The following is a 21,040-nucleotide window of genomic DNA, read 5'->3' as shown; positions in this document are numbered from 1 at the left end:
TTTGGCGGCTTTTAAATCTAGGGTTCCCTTGGATGATATTTGTTCCGCAGCCACTTGGGCCTCATCTCATACCTTTATCAGCCATTACAAACTGGATGTTGTCTCCAGAAGTAGGGAGTCCTTTGGCTCTGCAGTGCTCCGGAATATTCTTCCATAAAGGCCATGCAGGATTCAGGTAGCTGGGGACTCTGTCCCAAAGGCTGCTGACAAATGAAGTTCCTACTTCAGATTAAGAAGTTATGTACTCACCATAACGTTCCATCTGAGTAGGTATCTTCATTTGTCTGCAAACATCCCCCCCTCCTTCCCCCTGACCTATAGGATTCTGTTTAGGATCTATCTTAGATAAGCCCATTCCGGGGCACAGTAACAATGGTTATATCGGGCAAACTTGATCTGAGGTCAGTCAGGGTTGGTAGGGGATTATGGGTAAAGGGAGGAGCTAGGAGCTCGGATCTATGCTGTGGTAGAAGTTGCTGGCTCAGATCCGAGATCGGATCTGTATCCCAAAGGTTGCAGACAAATGAAGATACCTACTCAGATGGAACGTTATGGTGAGTACATAACTTCTTATTCTCTCCTGCCTATCTGATGAATCTGGGCATCTTGAGGCAATGTAGCAATTGCCTCGTGTACACAGACAACCCTCTCCTACTACCACCCAATGCCACAACCTGTGAGAGATGCATATATCTAGCCAAACTGGAGGTAAAGCTCTCTCTCCAACCAAGACTGAACTTGACAGTCAAGAGGAGAAGGTAAACACTTGCACCACACCACACTCATCACATAGTCCCACTAAACCTACACCACCAAAATCCACACATAGAAACACAAAAACATTTGCGGAGGCTCTCAGTAATAATCTGCTCAAGCAACAGAGACCTCCACAGCAGAAATGCAAGCAAACTCCACCCCCAGCACAACCCAAATGACACATAGCCCATAGACTCAGTGTGTCAATAAACCACAGCCCATAAGGCAAACCAACATACCCAACACACTAGTCATAGGTGACTCTATAGTCAGGCACATTGATGTCCCACTCACCAGGCTAAACAAGGAGAAGGTTACTGTCAGCTGCCTGTCAGGTGCCAGGATCCACCACATAACATACGCACTCAGGTCACTCCACAACAAGTACAAATATGACTCTGCCATTGTCCATGTTGGTGTGAATGACCTGAGACATACCTCCCTGGATACATGAAAAGAGACATGGAAGAGCTCTCCAATCTTGTAGCCCAGGCAGGTATGACCCTAGCCCTGAGTAGCATCCTGCCATTGCCCAGAATGATACTGTAGTACAAGGACAAAATTATTGACTTCAACAATTGGCTAAGCTTCTGGTGTCATTCTAAGGGGATCCAGTATCTGTCTGCCTGGGATGACATGGACGACAGACATCGATGCTTTGCCAGAGATGACCTGCACCTGTCACCCCTGGGATTACAGATACTGGCTAAGGCTCTTGCCACTCCTAGAGGGCTTTTTTTAGGCAAGGTTCAAATGACAAATTCACCACCGTAACAGGAACAGGCAAGCAAAAACTGAGGGTAATGCTACTCAATGCTAGAAGTCTAAATCTCAAAATGCGCTCACTCAAGGCAGTCCTTAAAATGGAGAACATGGATATCTGTGCAGTGACTGAGACCTGGTTCAAGACTCTAGAGAGCACCCCTGCATAGGTTCAAAGGTAGGTACTAGGCTATCGGCCCGAGGGCCTACATAAGCCTAGCCAACAAGGTTCCCTGGCTTACGCCATCCCAGAAAGTTATAGGTTCATAGGTAGGTACTAGACTATCGGCCCGAGGGCCTATGTAAGCCTAGCCAACAAGGTTCCCTGGCTTTAATTACCAGGCTATAACTCATACCACACTTTTTGGCCATCTAACCTGGACCAGAACACCAAAGGTGGAGGTGTATCCATATTTATTAAGGATATCCACACCTCCAGGCTAGTTGCGCAGCATAATGCATCTGAGGTTATCCAAGGGCAACTAACTCTGGGAAAAACTGCAATCCAAATTGTAGCTTGCTACAGATCCCTCACCATGCCCCAGGATTCCCACTCCTCTTTTCGTGATATACTGGAAAATATTAGAGTTCAAACAAACACCCTAATAATGGGCGATTTCAACTACCCCACCATTAACTGGGAAAACTACTCATGTACCAACTCCTTCACTCAATGCTTTCTGGAATTCATAAATTCCAATGCCCTGTATCAACTTATCCACACCCCCACTAGGGGCAACAATATCCTAGACCTAGTCATTACCAACATGAGTGACCGGTGTTCCACACCTGAAATCAACTCCTCGTTGGTCACATCCGACCATAAGCTAATCACCCTAGATATCTGCATCCTGCCCCCACCCACCATTAAGGAAACCGCGGTAAAAAAATTTCTCCAAAGCCAACTTCATGCTTCTTAAGACAGAAATGGCGAACTTCATGACACCCATGCAAATGGACAATACAGTTATGACTGCTGAATCCTCCACAAATGCACTCTATAAGCACTTACACGAGTGCATGGATCGTGCTACCCCAAACAGAACCAAGATGCTATCCTTCAAAAAAAGGAAGCTAATCTGGTGGTCTTCTGCCATAAACAAACTCTACAACAAAAGGAAGAAACAGTTGCAAAAGAGAGTAAAATCCCATGAGTGGAGGAGCTCTCTGGTCAGCCTCAGTAAGAAGATGAGATCCCTTATAAGATCCTCCAAAGCTAGCTACGAAAACAAAATTGCCACTGATTCTAAGGGCAACCACAAAGCATTCTATAGCTATGTCAAGAATCTCAATGGCAACACCCAGATCTGCTCTGAGTAACAGCACAACAGCAGAACAATTACAGAACCAACTGATATTGCCAACATCCTGGCAGATAGGTTCAGTGCTAACTTTACCCCCCTCTCACCCCCTAAAGGGCCCATATCTATACAGGAAGAATGCAGAGTCCCTGTAATCACATCTATGCAGGTAAAAGCTGCACTCTCTAAAACCAAAAACACAGCATCCATGGGACCGGACAACATCCCAGGCTGCGTTTTACATTAATTCAGAACAAACTGGCTCCCTACCTAAGCACCATGTTCAATCATAGTCTCATGTCAGGCTTTTTGCCACCTGAATGGCACATAGCAACAGTTATTCCACTCCACAAAGGGGGCGCCACCACTGATCCTGGGAACTATCGCACTATTAGCCTGACAAGCCTGGTCTGCAAGGCCATGGAACGTTATCATCATGGAACTCATAAACAAAGACATCGGTAGCCTCCAAATTCTGGACCCCACCCAGTTCGAGTTTGTGAAAGGCAGATCATGTCATCTGAACCTGATCAACTTCTTTGAGGCAGTCACCAAAGCTGTAGACGAGGGTAAGGTGGTTCACACAGCCTATCTTGACCTCGCCAAGGCTTTTGACACCATCCCCCATTATGGAATTATAGCTAAACTCACTAAACTAGGTATAAATCCCTACATCACAAAATGGGTTGCTAACTGGCAAACTGACAGAACCCATACTGTAAAAGTTGCAGACTCCAAATCTGACTTCAAACCAGTGACAAGTGGAGTACTACAGGGTTCAGTCCTGGGACCTCTCCTGTTTGGTATCTACTTCTGTGAAGTACAAGCTAACACAGAAAGCCTCTGGCTAACAAAGTTCACAGATGACTGCAAACTAGGAGCCATAGCTGAGTCCTCAAATGATGTGGACATCCTAAAGAAGGGCATCATTGAGACAGATGCCTGGTGTCAGAGGCATGGCTGCAAGCTCAATGCCAAAAAGTGCATTGTCGTCCCCTTTGGTAAAAACTTTGTACCCATGAACTACCACATAAACTGCAGTCTAATTAACACTGGATGTGTAATAAGAGACCTTCGGACCCAGGTGGACAGTAGTCTCTCCTTTGATAATCACATTGCCACAGCAGTCAGGAAATCCTTCTATGTGGCACACCTCATCACAAAAGGGTTCTCTTCCAGGAAAAAAAAGGTCATTGTTCCCCTGTACTCGGCACTCATTAGACCCATTATAGAGTACAACACCCCTTTTGGAATGTATCTCACAAGACATCTGCAGCATCTGGAAAGGCCACAGAGGATTACTGGCCTCAAACAGATGCCCTACACTGACCATCTCAAAAAACTCCAGCTTTACTCTGTAGCACATTGCCTACTCCGAGGAGATCTCTGCCTAACATATAAAGCTATATTAAACCCAGAGCTTTTGGACATGCTACACCTACAGAAATCCCAATCCCTCCGAGCTACTCACTCTAGGGACCCAAACCTTGTCACCACAATAAACAGGACATGCTGGAGGGATAGATTCCTATCCCAGAGACTTCCTATACTCTGGAACAAGCTGCCCATCTATGTCATGCAAAGTTCCTCATTAGCACTCTTCAAGAAAAATCTTGATGAGTGGATGGGAAATAGGAAATACACCCTGAGGATCACTTCTGTGGCTGTGCTCGACAGGGGCACAGGAAATTAACTTTCTTGGGTGGTGTAAGCCAGGGAACCTTGTTGGCTAGGCTTACTTAGGCCCTTAGGCTGATAGCCTAGTACCTACCTATGAATCTATGAACCTATTAGTAATAGATTTTGGGTGAAGATTGTGATTAGTTACTTGATGTCTAATAAGTATAAAAATAGGGTTACTCCAGGTGTTGTAGAGCAGCTGTTTTAAGAAGAAAAGGAGAAACAGCATTGTAGTTTTGTGAGTTATACGTTTAGAGGGGTTCTGAGTGGTGGGGAGGAGAGTACAGCGATTTGTAGTTGTAGAAGAGGATAAAGGAGAGGGAGACGGAAGTTTGGCCCTAAGCTTCTGGTGTCATTCTAAGGGGATCCAGTATCTGTCTGCCTGGGATGACATGGACGACAGACATCGATGCTTTGCCAGAGATGACCTGCACCTGTCACCCCTGGGATTACAGATACTGGCTAAGGCTCTTGCCGCTCCTAGAGGGCTTTTTTTAGGCAAGGTTCAAATGACAAATTCACCACCGTAGCAGGAACAGGCAAGCAAAAACTGAGGGTAATGCTACTCAATGCTAGAAGTCTAAATCTCAAAATGCACTCACTCAAGGCAGTCCTTAAAATGGAGAACATCGATATCTGTGCAGTGACTGAGACCTGCTTCAAGACTCTAGACAGCACCCCTGCATAGGTTCATAGGTAGGTACTAGGCTATCGGCCCGAGGGCCTACATAAGCCTAGCCAACAAGGTTCCCTGGCTTACGCCATCCAAGAAAGTTATAGGTTCATAGGTAGGTACTAGGCTATCGGCCCGAGGGCCTATGTAAGCCTAGCCAACAAGGTTCCCTGGCTTTAATTACCAGGCTATAACTCATACCACACTTTTTGGCCATCTAACCTGGACCAAAACACCAACGGTGGAGGTGTATCCATATTCATTAAGGATATCCACACCTCCAGGCTAGTTGCGCAGCATAATGCATCTGAGGTTATCCAAGGGCAACTAACTCTGGGCAAAACTGCAATCCAAATTGTAGCTTGCTACAGATCCCTCCACCATGCCCCAGGACTCCCACTCCTCTTTTCGTGATATACTGGAAAATATTAGGGTTCAAACAAACACCCTAATAATGGGCGATTTAAACTACCCCACCATTAACTGGGAAAACTACTCATGTACCAACTCCTTCACTCAATGCTTTCTGGAATTCATAAATTACAATGCCCTGTATCAACTTATCCACACCCCCACTAGGGGCAACAATATCCTAGACCTAGTCATTACCAACATGAGTGATTGGTGTTCCACACCTAAAATCAACTCCTCGTTGGTCACATCCGACCATAAGCTAATCACCCTAGATATCTGCATCCTGCCCCCACCCACCATTAAGGAAACCACGGTAAAAAAATTTCTCCAAAGCCAACTTCATGCTTCTTAAGACAGAAGTGGCGAACTTCATAACACCCATGCAAATGGACAATACAGTTACGACTGCTGAATCCTCCACAAATGCACTCTATAAGCACTTACACGAGTGCATGGATCGTGCTACCCCAAACAGAACCAAGATGCTATCCTTCAAAAAAAGGAAGCTAATCTGGTGGTCCTCTGCCATAAACAAATTCTACAACAAAAGGAAGAAACAGTTGCAAAAGAGAGTAAAATCCCATGAGTGGAGGAGCTCCCTGGTCAGCCTCAGTAAGAAGATGAGATCCCTTATAAGATCCTCCAAAGCTAGCTACGAAAACAAAATCGCCACTGATTCTAAGGGCAACCACAAAGCATTCTATAGCTATGTCAAGAATCTCAATGGCAACACCCAGATCTGCTCTGAGTAACAGCACAACAGAAGAACAATTACAGAACCAACTGATAATGCCAACATCCTGGCAGATAGGTTCAGTGCCAACTTTACCCCCCTCTCACCCCCTAAAGGGCCCATATCTATACAGGAAGAATGCAGAGTCCCTGTAATCACATCTATGCAGGTAAAAGCTGCACTCTCTAAAACCAAAAACACAACATCCATGGGACCGGACAACATCCCAGGCTGCATTTTACATTAATTCAGAACGAACTGACTCCCCACCTAAGCACCATGTTCAATCATAGGCTCATGTCAGGCTTTTTGCCACCTGAATGGCACACAGCAACAGTTATTCCACTCCACAAAGGGGGTGCCACCACTGATCCTGGGAACTATCGCACTATTAGCCTGACAAGCCTGGTCTGCAAGGCCATGGAACGTATTATCATGGAACTCATAAACAAAGACATCGGTAGCCTCCAAATTCTGTACCCCACCCAGTTCGAGTTTGTGAAAGGCAGATCATGTCTTCTGAACCTGATCAACTTCTTTGAGGCAGTCACCAAAGCTGTAGATGAGGGTAAGGTGGTTCACACAGCCTATCTTGACCTCGCCAAGGCTTTTGACACCATCCCCCATTATGGAATTATAGCTACACTCACTAAACTAGGTATAAATCCCTACATCACAAAATGGGTTGCTAACTGGCAAACTGACAGAACCCATACTGTAAAAGTTGCAGACTCCAAATCTGACTTCAAACCAGTGACAAGTGGAGTACTACAGGGTTCAATCTTGGGACCTCTCCTGTTTGGTATCTACTTCTCTGAAGTACAAGCTAACACAGAAAGCCTCTGGCTAACAAAGTTCACAGATGACTGCAAACTAGGAGCCATAGCTGAGTCCTCAAATGATGTGGACATCCTAAAGAAGGGCATCATTGAGACAGATGCCTGGTGTCAGAGGCATGGCCGCAAGCTCAATGCCAAAAAGTGCATTGTCGTCCCCTTTGGTAAAAACTTTGTACCCATGAACTACCACATAAATTGCAGTCTAATTAACGCTGGATGTGTAATAAGAGACCTTCGGACCCAGGTGGACAGTAGTCTCTCCTTTGATAATCACATTGCCACAGCAGTCAGGAAATCCTTCTATGTGGCACACCTCATCACAAAAGGGTTCTCCTCCAGGAAAAAAGAGGTCATTGTTCCCCTGTACTCGGCACTCATTAGACCCATTATAGAGTACAACGCCCCTTTTGGAATGTATCTCACAAGACATCTGCAGCATCTGGAAAGGCCACAGAGGATTACTGGCCTCAAACAGATGCCCTACACTGACCATCTCAAAAAACTCCAGCTTTACTCTGTAGCACATTGCCTACTCCGAGGAGATCTCTGCCTAACATATAAAGCTATATTAAACCCAGAGCTGTTGGACATGCTACACCTAAAGAAATCCCAATCCCTCCGAGCTACTCACTCTAGGGACCCAAACCTTGTCACCACAATAAACAGGACATGCTGGAGGGATAAATTCCTATCCCAGAGACTTCCTATACTCTGGAACAAGCTACCCATCTATGTCAAGCAAAGTTCCTCATTAGCACTCTTCAAGAAAAATCTTGATGAGTGGATGGGAAATAGGAAATACACCCCGAGGATCACTTCTGTGGCTGTGCTCGACAGGGGCACAGGAAATTAACTTTATTGGGTGGTGTAAGCCAGGGAACCTTGTTGACTAGGCTTACTTAGGCCCTTGGGCTGATAGCCTAGTACCTACTTATGAACCTATGAACCTATTAGAAATAGATTTTGGGTGAAGATTGTGATTAGTTACTTGGTGTCTAATAAGTATAAAAATAGGGTTACTCCAGGTGCTGTAGAGCAGCTGTTTTAAGAAGAAAAGGAGAAACGGCATCGTAGTTTTGTAAGTTATACATTTAGAGGGGTTCTGAGTGGTGGGGAGGAGAGTACAGCGATTTGTAGTTGTAGAAGAGGATAAAGGAGAGGGAGATAGAAGGAGGGGAGGCAAAGGAAGCAGGTGGGTTAGCCTGGAGCTAAACATGTGCAGAACCATGACTTGTTTAGCTTTGCTTTTAGTGAGGCTTTAAGGTGGGTTAGCCTGGAGTTAAACATGTGCAGAGCCATGACTTGTTTAGGTTTGCTTTTAGTGAAGCTTTAAGGTGGGTTAGCCTGGAGTTAAACATGTGCAGAGCCATGACTTGTTTAGCTTTGCTTTTAGTGAGGCTTTAAGGTGGGTTAGCCTGGAGTTAAACATGTGCAGAGCCATGACTTGTTTAGGTTTGCTTTTCGTGAAGCTTTAAGGTGGGTTAGCCTGGAGTTAAACATGTGCAGAGCCATGACTTGTTTAGGTTTGCTTTTAGTGAAGCTTTAAGGTGGGTTAGCCTGGAGTTAAACGTGCAGAGCCATGACTTGTTTAGGTTTGCTTTTAGTGAGGCTTTAAGGTGGGTTAGCCTGGAGTTAAACATGTGCAGAGCCATGACTTGTTTAGGTTTGCTTTTAGTGAAGCTTTAAGGTGGGTTAGCCTGGAGTTAAACATGTGCAGACCCATGACTTGTTTGGCTTTGCTTTTCATGAAGCTTTAAGGTGGGTTAGCCTGGAGTTAAACATGTGCAGAGCCATGACTTGTTTGGGTTTGCTTTTAGTAAGGCTTTAAAGAGAGGCAGGCTTTGGGTTGATCTGATGGTTGAGGGCTGTGAATTCCATAGTTTAGAAACAGAATACCAGTATAGACACGACCCTGGTCATTTAGAAGGTTTGTTGATTTCTAGCAGGTGTTTGTCTTCAGAACTGAGGGATCTGTTAGGAATGTCGTGTTTGATGAGCTTGTCTAGTTAGTGAGAGGTAGCCTCTCAGGTGAAAGATAACCATAAGGCTTTTTTTAAATTCTATTTGTAACCTCAGGGGAAATGCTCCGCAAAGTGCCGAGTTAATCATGAACAGCAACACTTACACCCAAGCTTAACTATAACTTCTTCCCCCATCACTTCCTACCACACCCAAAGAAATACTCGCAACCATCCCCCTACCGGTCAATATGAGGGAACAGGTCCTTATTGCACTCACTAAACCCAAACACATAGCCTCCATGGGTCCCAACAACATTCCAGGAAGCTTCTTAAATAGCTTAAAATAGAATCTGTTAGGGTCACTAGAAAGCCTCTTCAACCACAGCCTCCAAATGGGCTTTATCCCAGAGGAATGGAGGACTGTAACAGTCCTCCCTCTGCAAAGGGGGGGGGGGGCATCAACTGATCCAAAGAAATATAGACCCATAAGCTTGACCAGTCTTATCTGCAAGACTATAGAGAGAATTATCATGGACTTGATCAATAACAACATAGGACATCTCTAAAAACCGGACTAGACCCAATATGGCTTTGTCAAAGGAAGGTATTTCCTGCTCAGTCTGGTAGACTTCTTTAAGAAAGTCAACAGAGACATAGATGAGGGTAAAACGGGACACACTGCATATCCCCACTCTGTGATCATAGATAAGCTTACTGAGTTAAACATAAACCCCCACATCATCAGATGGATAGCCGTCTGGCTCACTGACAGGACACATGTTGCCCAGATAAGTGAATCCACTTCCAAAAAAAAAACTGTTACTAGCAGTGCCCCACAGGGCTCGGTGACAGGATCCCTTCTATTTGGTATATACTTCTCTGAAGTGAAGGCCAATGTTGGGGTCTCTGGCTCACCACATTCACTGATGACTGTAACATGGGACCAATCACTGAATCCCCAAATGATGTTGACATCCTACAAACAGCCCTAAAAATGATGAACGACTGGTGCCAAAACCATGTTCTAAGACTAAATGCTAATAAATGCATAATCATACCCTTCGGTAAATCAGAAATCCCTGCAAATGATAATATTGACAGCACACCCATAAAAGTAGTCCCAGTGGTGAGGGACCTAGTAACACAGATAGATAGTAACCTAAACATTGACCACCAGGTAGCTACAGTAGTGAGGAAATCCTCCTTATAAGTAAAGGTATGTCATCAAGTTCAAAGGAAGTCATAGTGCCATTGTACTTGGCCTACATCAGGCCCATAATCGAGTACAATACTCCCTTCTGTATGTACCTAATCAAGCATTTACATCATATGGAGTAGCCCCAGAGGTTTTTCTCTAAAAAAATACAAAGCATAAGATGCATGTCTTATGCAGACCGACTAAAAACCCTATCCCTTTACTGCATCTCAGATCGTTTATTGAGAGGGGACTTTTATCTGACCTACAAGGCATTCTTTGATCCAACCCTGATGAAAAAGTTACATATTCGCAAAGAAAAATTATATAAAAGTAATGCATTCCATACACCTGAACCTTATTTCTGACTCTAACAGAACTTGCTGGAGAGACAGATTAATAGCCCAAAGGCTGCCTCATCTATGGAATAAGCTTCCCATCTTTGTAAAATAAAGGACGTAACTCACTCTCTTCAAAAAGAATTTGGATAAATGGATGGGGAACTGTAAATTTACTCCTGGGGTACTGCCCATGTCTTTTATGGACAGAGGCAGTCTGTAAAATGACTCAGGGTTCCAACACCCAAATACATATTAGCCTGATACTACCCTATCCCATATCTGGGGAATTAAGATATAATATTGACATATCCTGGGTATTATTGGCTAGGCTTTAGAGGGTCTTGTATCATTAATCTAGTAATCACCTATGAACCTATATGAAATGAGTTATTTAAAAATTTGTGTCTACAAGGGAGCTATGCTACTAAGATTTGTGTGTCATTCGATCATTAAATTCTGAATCAGACTGAAGTAAAGCTTCCTTTTTTAACAAGAAACATCTTTATTAAATTATCACTTATGACATAGGCAATCATACATCTACATAAATAAAAACAAATCATGCTGACATATTTCATTTACAAACATTATACATCACTTATGATCTATCAAGTAATTTTCAGTAAAATATTACATATCTCATTCAAATCCTGCCACCTTTTAGACCTGATTCCTCCTCCAGAATGTTATTCCACGTGTACTGTTCCCACAATTCTCATTTTTTTCTATGTAGTTTTCCTCTACCCTTTTCTAAAGATCCCAATTCCCGTTGTTTTATCTCTGCTACTATATTCCCTCCTTCTAGTAACGTTGGTTTAGACTTTGATTTCCATTTTCTAGTAACTGCTTTTTTGGCAGCCATCCTGCTTAGACTCAAAAAGGCCTTACTATGTCTCGGCAATTCCAAGTTTAATCATAGCTCAAAAAAAAAATAATTTCCCTAATCACTCCAACTTGCTTACCCTGCGTCTCTGACAGAGCAGTCTGCAGGGAAATTTAAAGTCTACTAACTCATTACACTCCCAGAAAATATGTTCCCAGTTTAATCTTTCTGCCCTATCACACCTACAACATTTGCTACATACCGGAGGAAAATTTCTTAAGTCTGCTTGGGGTATACAAATACCTATGTAAGCACTTCCAGGCAAATATCCAAAATCTTCTAGATTTTATTGCAAATTTGGGAGACATACATATATATATAGCCCCCAATGTTTCGTAGTGAATTGCTTATCAAATCTCTCTTCCCAGTCCTTCCAAACCTCCTCTGATTGAGTCGTATAGTTATCATGCAATATTCGATATGCTTTACTAATTATTCCTTTCTAAAAGGCAACATCTGTTCTAGGTTCTACTAAAAACTGTACCAGTGCTGGAATTTCGTTTATGACTCCTCCTATTTCTTTCTCTTTGCCTTTACTCTGAGATCATTCCTTGATATGGAAACCAGTCTTTAGCCTGAAGTTGAAATAAGTTCTTGGCATCTTCCCATTCTATTACCTTTCCCTCTCTAGTCCTGCAGATTTTGTTTTGGTAGACTTTAGATCTTTTTTATGAAGTTGCAGCTATGATGCAGAGCCTATATTCAAGCTGAGCAAGTATGACTCCTTTGCCTACTGCAGTTCTACTAGTCTGTAGAGAAAGGGAGAATTGTTTCAGATCAGAATAAAAGATAATTGATCCTTTTCCTGGCATTTCCAGTATGGCTATGGAACTTAAGTGATTGTTCTAGTTAGTTTTCCCTACTTGTTTGTTCCTCAGACCAAGACTAAGCCCACTCAGTAAGGCAGTGCAACAAATAACTCGGTCATAATATTCATACTTAATCAGTTCATGTACACATATATTAATATTAAGCACTTTTTATCCCTCCATACCTTGCAACATTCAGCTTATTGCATGTTTGTGTATCCTTCAAGAGGGAAAGAAGATTGCAGATATCCAACACGTCGGTTGACTTGCAAGTCTAGTAGTTAGTGTCCAGGGTGTCATTCACTCAGCCTCTATTTGCCTGCGGTGAAATTGTGAGCAAGTCACTCAACCAGACATGCTTTGCGGTAACTGGAAACATCGACTCCTCAACTGTTTCCTTGACTGCATGCCTAGTAGCTACTCCTATGAACAACCAACTGGCAATAGGAGACTTGATCTGTAGTTAGAAAGGTGAATGTGTGTGTGTGTGTGGGGGGGGGGGAGTAGCATAAAACTAACCACTACAATTGCATTTTATTGCAGTTACATGATATTAAGTTGTAAATAATTGTATCAATAACAGTATTTAATCATGCAGCCCCGCCACCACTTCCTTTCTTCTCTCCTTTGAAAATTAAGAGGAACCTGTATTAAATACTTCTTTGTATAGACTAACTAGATGATGTGTATTCTGCATCTTACTATATGTATACTATTGTACTATCTAATCATTGTATTTTGCTTATATTTCTGTGGAGCTTTTCTCAGTGGGCCTCTGATGAAAATAGGTTTCTGGCCCAGTCAGACTTTCCCAGTAAAGAAATGTAAATAAATAAAATAAAACCTAAATATAACTCACTACCTCTAGTCTAGACAGTCATTTGTTAATCAGATCCATACAGTTAGAGATTTTCAGGAATGCTGAATAACATGGTATTTTAGGTTAGCTTGGATCCTTTAAGGGAAGGAGTGGGGGTTGGTGTTTACTACAGCCAGACTGATTTGTATTTACAGTAGAAATGTTACCTCTTAAACTGCTCTTTAAGTAAATGAAAATGTCTTAATTGCTTGTAAGTAAAATGTAAAAACTCACTGTGGAGCTTTTCTCCTCGGGTCTCCACTGAAAAGGAGCCAAACGCCCCGCAGGACTAACCCATTAACAAATGTAAAATAAATAAATACAATAAATATATTAACCATCAAGTCTTACGGGTCGTTCATCTGTGCTTGCTAACAAACTGTGAACTTAACATATCCTGGATTTGGATTTACAAATCTGGTGTTTGGTAACAATAGCAGTGCTAAGTTCACATTGATTAAAATCTGGGGGTATTTTTGTAACGTCATTCCACTGATATCAGAATTCATATCCTTCGGAAAATGCATGGTAACACAAGCCCCCTCGTTTTAGTAACTTTCTAAATTTATAACAGCAACATTCAACATCTGTGCCTTCTATGCTAACAGGCTGGGAGGTGTGCAACACACGTCTTTATAGGTAAATAGCGTGGCGTGTATGACGAAACGAGATGACGTCATAATTACAGCAAAAGGTACCGCGCTGCCAGTAAACGAATTTGAGTCTCCCGAGCTCTCGCGCGATATATTAATTCTCCCTTTCGGAACGTCGAGGAGCCAATGGGCTTCGTTGATTCCGCAAACCCATTCTCTAATCTTATTTTTTAGGTACCGCCCGGTCCCCATCACAGACGTCAATAGGAACTTTTCTGTTGTTGGTAACTTTGCAGACGGACTTAATATCTTGCAACAACCTTATTATTATCCTCCCGAATCCCAGCAGTTGAGTAACTGAGAAATATCGACCGCGAAACGGAGATGTCATGTTTGATTTGCATACCCATGATGCAATATCGGCAATTACATTTTAAGAAATTTTTAAGAGTATCTAAGAAAAAGAAGAAAATGAGTAATACGCTTGAAAAACTCTTTTAATACCCTTTCCAAACTGAGATTTTGTTTAATGTCTTCTTACAATTTTAATAAGTCTTTTATGGTATATAATAAAGCATAATGGGTCAAAAATTTGTTATTTACTAAAATATGAAAAATGTATTTTTTGATGTCCCGATCGTGTGAGTATTGGGACAATGTTTTGGTTGAAATAAAGAGTTGTAGTTGGAAAGAGATGTTTTATTGTACGCTGTTTTTCTTCCATCCAAAATATTTATTAGGCTGTTTATCCGTGGGTATTTGTAAGTCTAGCCACAGCGCAATGGCTTTTGCTTCCCCTTTCAATTAATAATCTGGGCCTCTGTCAGCAGGGTTCCTGAAGTGATCTCAGGGTAGAATTTACGATTACCCATCCACCTGGGACAGGAATCTATTCCTCCAGCATGTCCTGTTTATTGTTGTACATAGGTTCAAGTCGCTAGAACGAGTGGTTCTGAGGGATCTCGCTTTTTTCAGGTGAAGCATGTCCATTAGTTCAGGGTTTGATATGGCCCTGTAGGTCAGGCATAGGTCACCTCTGAGCAGATGGTAAGCCACTGAGAAGAGCTGGAGCTTTTTTAGCCGTGCTTCATAGGTAGTTGTTTAAGGCCCTCAATCCTCTTAGTGAGGTACTTCTGTGGTCTTTCTAGTTGTTGCAGGTGTCTAGTGCGGTACATCCCAAATGGGGCATTGTACTCTATTACGGGGCCTAATGAGTGAGGAGTAAAGGAGCACAATCACCTCCTTGGATCTGGATGAGAAACCCTTTGTGATCAGGTGTGCCACATAGAAGGTTTTCCTGACCGTTTTGGCTATGTGGTTATCAAAGGAGAGCATGCTATCTACTTGGGTACCCAGGTCCCTAATGACTTCTTCTGTACTTAGTGGATTCCCATCTATGTGGTAGTTTGTAGGTACTTTTGTTTTTCCCAAATGGGATTACTATGCATTTTTTGGCATTTACCTTGAGGCCGTGACTTTGACACCAGGTGTTTGTTTCTGTGAGACACTTTTGCAAGATGACTGTGTCAGCTGGAGAGTCAATTATTGCACCCAATTTACAGTCATCTGCGAACTTGGTTAGCCACAGTCCCTCCGCCTTTGCCTGTACTTCGGAGAAATACACACCGAACAGGAGGGGTCCCAGGTCTGAGCCCTGTGGGACTCCGCTTGTGACTGGTTTAGAGTCAGACATGGCGCCTGCCACTCTTACTGTGTGGGTTCTGTCTGAGAGCCAATTGGGAACCCATCTCGTGACATGGGGATTGATATTTAAGCTGGTGAGTTTGTCTATGATTCCTGAGTGTGGGATGGTGTTGAACGCCTTAGCGAGGTCCAAATATGCTGTATGGACCACCTTCCCTTCATCTATGGCCTTGGTGACTGTTTCGAAGAAGTCGACCAAGTTCAGGAGGCAAGATCTGCCTTTAACAAAGCCGAACTGGGTGGGGTCCAGTGTCAGGAGGTTCCCACTGTCCCTGTTAATGAGCTCCATGATAATGCGTTCCATGGCTTTGCAGACCAAGCTAGTCAAGCTTATAGGGCGATAGTTCCCAGGGTCAGTTGTGGCACCACCTTTGTGGAGTGGTATGACTGTTGCTGTATGCCATTCTTTGGGTACATAGCCTGTAGAGAGGCTGAGTTTGAATAGTGATTTGAGATGGGGGTTAGTTCATTTTGAAGCTCGTGTAAGACACAACCTGGGATAGCATCTGGTCCCATTGATGCTGTGTTTTTGGCCTTTGCATGGGCTGGCCTTTGCATGGGCTGTCTTTACTTGTGTGTCTGAGATATCTGGAGCGCCACATTCTTCTGGGATGGGTGCTAGCCCCTTTGGTGGAGGGGGGGGTGAAGTTTGCACTGAAGTTGTCAGCCAGGATGTTGGCAATGTCGGTTGGTTCAGTGTATTTATGGCCATTATGCACTAGCTCAGAGCATATCTGAGAGTTTGCCCCTAGACTCTTGACATAGTTAAAGAAAGCCTTGTGGTTATCCTTAGAGTCATTGGCTATTTTTCTTTCGAAGTTGGCCTTGGATGATTTAATGAGGGAGCGCAGTTTTTTACTGATGTTAATCAGAGATGCCTTCTTATTTTGGGATTTTGTTCTATCTTGCAGGAGTTTCCTCCTTCTGTTGTAAAGTATATTTATGGCCGGTGTCCACCAGACTGGCTTCCTCTTTTTTGAGGAGTTGGTCTTGGTTTTGCTTGGGATGGCTCGGTCCATGCATTCTTGAAGGTGTTCATAGAATGCACTTGTAAAGGATTCTGCCGATGGGTCATCATTTTCCATTTGATTGGGAGCTTTGAAACTTCCCACCTCGGTCTTGAGGAGTGTGAAGTTGGCTTTAGAGAAGTTTTTTACATTGATTTCCTAGACGGGGGAGGGGGGGGTCGGGATGTGGATGTCCAGTGTGATTAGTTTGTGATCTGATCTTACCAATGATGAGTTTACCTCAGGTGTGGAAAAAAACACACAAAAACAACAAGAGCCAGCAATTAGTGACTTAAAAAATATTGTATTCAAAGATACATAACAGCAAAAAAGACAAACCGGTTTCGGCTGGAAAAAAACACAGCCTTCCTCAGTGTATAAATTTCATTCAAAAAACATGCTGTTTAAATACTAGAACAAAAACCATTGGTTGAATACTCATAAATATTCATTTAGTCCTGAGGAAAATAAACCACCAAGCTTTATGATCCACTTTTTTTCTTTACAATTCAATATGTTATGCCACCCAGTTTTGTTAGTACGGTTACCATGTAACATATCTATAATAGTAAACATAAATTGGGCTGTGGGATGAACTAACTGATGTTTGTATAAAGCATTGGTCAACTTTTTGTGTTTAATGTTACTGATATGTTCAGAAATCCGTGATCTGATAGGACGAGAAGTCTGCCCTACTTAGAATGCTCCACAGTTACATGTAGCCAAGTAAATCACCCAATCGCTGCTGCAATTGGCGAAAAAACTAAGTTCAAAAACCTGGGAGCAATTTCTACTAGAAAAATCTTTGGATGTAGTGATGTATTTACAATTGGTACAGTGGCCACAAGGAAAGCATCCACGCAAAGTGTCCCCTGATATAGTGGTCTGTTTCAATACAGGATTTTTATTGTCCCTATATTTATAGTGATTGAAATATGATTTAAGATTTTTACCATTCCTGTATGAAAAGATACATCTATCTGGAATGATATTGGCAACTTCTTGGTCACACTGTAAGATGTTCCAGTGTCTACGGACACTCTCCAGAAGACAATTGGTGTTACGACCATATGTAGTAGTGAATCTAAGTGGTTGGGGTAATGTGTCTGAATGATCCTTATATTTAAGTAAATCAACTCTTTGCATACCATTGACCTGATGTTTGGCAACAGATATGTTGCCAGTATTATAACCCCTTTGTTTGAACCTGTTTGTTAAATCACATTGACTGAGACAAAATGTAGAATGTTCTGAACAGATCCGCTTGGCTCTAATGAATTGGGATTTCGGAATGTTCCTTGCTATATGTGAAGGATGGTAACTGGAAGCATGTAATAAAGAGTTGTATTGTGGAAACTTTCTGTACATTTCCGTTTCCAAAGTACCATCCGGAAGTTTGTGCAATAGAACATCCAGAAATGTTATACTATTAGTATCATGATGTTCCGTAAAAACTAGCCCCCATTCATTATTGTTAAGATATGAAATAAATTCTGCAAGTCCAGATTCAGTACCCCTCCATACAAGCCATACGTCATCCAGGTAACGTCTCCATATATCCATATCAACCATATATATATTTCTGATAGAATCATAAATGATCTGTGTTTCAACATAAGCCATAAAGAGGTCAGCATATATGGGGGCAAAAGATGCCCCTATAGCAGTCCCCTTGGTTTGCCAAAAACACAGATCCCTATAATAGAAGACGTTACATGTGAGGACATACCTAGCCATATCTACCAAAAAAGAATTGAATTCTGGACTATACAGATTTGTTGTATCTAACCAATATGCCAAAGCTTTAAGTCCTGCCTGGTGAGGTATGTTAGTGTATAGTGCACTAACATCAAGTGTGCACAAAAACCAATCAGCTTCAAGTTGTGATTCAGATATTATTTGTAGAAAATTAGTTGTATCTTGTAACCTGGAACGAATAAACGGTAACAAAGTTTCAAATATTTAGTCAAAAATAGTGACAGAGGCTCAGTGATGTAGCATTTCCCTGATACTATAGGCCTTCCCGGAGGATGGATTGCATCCTTATGAATTTTTGGTAAAAAATATATGTACTGGGCACTAAAATCTTTAATGATAAGTTGATGTAATGTATCATTTGAAATAATAGCCCGATCTTTGGCATCCATAAGAAAGCATTCTATACATTTCATCAATCTAGATGTAGGATCAACAGACATATAAGAATAGTATCTTATATCAAAAAGCTGTCTACGAGCCTCATCATCATAGTCCCTCAAATTCTGGATGACCACAGCACCACCCTTATCCGCAGATGTAATTACAATCTGTTTATTTTTTTGTAGTTCCAAAATAGCCTGTTTCTCAGTAGATGTGATATTATTATGTTTAAAGGCAACATCAGAACTGAAGAAATGTAGATCTTTAAGAACGCTATTTTGGAACTGATGGATTATCGCATGCATAGGTGGGGAGAAACTAGATTTATGATATATAAATTTGCCACTATCAAAGTTACTTCCAGAATCACCAAAAAATAGTCTTAGATTTAATAATCTACAAAAGCTCAAGAGGTCTTGTGCAAATACATCTTCAGATATCATGAAACCAGGTATAAAACTTAACCCTTTATTCAGGACATGGATTTGTGTAGAAGATAGACCAAAATTAGACAAGTTCAAAACATTATTGTAAACTTCACCATTCAAGTCTTCAATGCCATTTCCAATAGACCTTGGATGTTGTGAACCTTTCCTATGTTTGCGCCCCCCCCCCGTCTACGTTTAATCCTAAAGGGACAATCCCAGAAGTTCTTTTGGGGGATGGAGACCCTGATGCTGCCAGGGATTCATTATCAGTACCAGAAGATGTATCCTCAATAGATGAGGTAGTATCAATATTATGTTTGCGCAAAATAGACCTAGGTCTCTTCCTTTTCATAGTGGAAGAAGGGGGATTATTAAACCTCACATGTTTGGTCTGGTGTGTGAAAGGATTCCCACGGGAATAGTCCTCCTGATCCCTGGAGAACTTTTTCATTTTCCTTGACCTTAACTCAGCATCAAATTTTTTAAGGTCCAAAGCTACTTTATTGAGCCTACCCTCAAATGAAGGTTCATGTTCAAAACATTTCAATTTGTCTGCTAAAGCAGTGATTTCTGTCAACCCACTATCAATCGCATGATTGTGGAACTTATATAGTTCCACAACAAAAGCCATTGTGGCTTCTTGTTGTATTTTTGACCACTGTCTGGTCAGCTCCTCATCCGCATTATTTACATGGGGAATAGTACGTATGCGTAACCCCCTAGGGGTTATATTTGCGGCCTGATAGGCCTTAAAGAGTTTACTGTGCCATACATTTGCTTGCAATGATCTTAGCTGTCTATTAAGGTCATCAATTAAACTTTGGCATAGGTGTGGAACATAGGTTCCCCATATTGGTGATGACCAGGTCCAGTATGTTGTCACCTCTTGTGGGAATGGTGACCAGCTGTTCAAGTGCGTTTGTGTTTATAAACTCAAGGAAGCACAGGGCTAGGGCGTTTGAACTTGAGTAGTTTTCCCAGTCAATGTTTGGATAGTTGAAGTCACCCAGTAGCATGGTGTTGGGTAGAAATCTTCATACTTTCTAATGTTCTCAGGAATGCTACGTGAGCATCCTGAGACAAGGTGGGAGATCTGTAGCAAGCTATAAATTGAACAGTCAATTTATCCACTGTCAGTTGCACTTTGATGGTCTCAGAGTCCGCATGCTGTGCTACTAACCTGGAGGTGTGGGTGTTCTTGATGAATATGGACACACCCCCTCCTTTTGTGTTTCGGTCCTGGTTTTGGGACCTAAAGGTATGGTAGGAGTTATAGCCTGGTAGTGCTGGGGTGCTCTCTGGAGCCTTGAACCAGGTTTCTGTCACTGCACATATGTCAATTTCTTCCATACTAAGGAGAGCCTTGAGTGCGTGCATTTTGAGTTTTAGACTTCTGGCGTTGAGCAGCATTACCCTCAGTTTTTGTTTATTATTGTTGTTTATGGAGGCAGGTTTGTCTTTTGAGCCTTGCCTAAAAAGGCAGTATTGGGGCGGCAAGAGTCTTGGCCAGTATTCGAAAGTCCTGGGGCGACAGGTGCAAGCCGTCTCTGGCGAAGCAAAGTGGCTTGTCAAGCATGTCGTCCCAGGCTGACAAGTACTGGATCCCCTTTGAATGACACCAGTAGTTTAACCAATTGTTGAAACTGATCATTTTTTCTTCGTATGCTGGCATCATTTTGGGTGAGGGCAGGATGCTACTCAGAGTCAGAGTCATACCAGCCTGGGCTACATGGTCAGAGAACTTCTCCATGTCTCTTTTCATGTAGTCCAGGGAGGTACGTCTCAAGTCATTTACGCCAACATGTACAATGACAGAGTCATATTTGTACTTGTTGTGGAGTGACCTGAGTGCATTTGTTATGTGGCGGATTCTGGCACCGGACAGGCAGCTTATGGTAACCTTCTCCTTGTTCAGTCTAGTGAGTGGGACGTCTGTGTGCCTGATGATAGAATCACCGATTAG

This window comes from Protopterus annectens, chromosome 8.part0 (genome assembly GCF_019279795.1).
Source record: "Protopterus annectens isolate FY-2018-M chromosome 8.part0, PAN1.0, whole genome shotgun sequence".
Lineage (NCBI taxonomy): Eukaryota > Metazoa > Chordata > Ceratodontiformes > Protopteridae > Protopterus > Protopterus annectens.
This window is presented reverse-complemented; position numbering follows the sequence as displayed.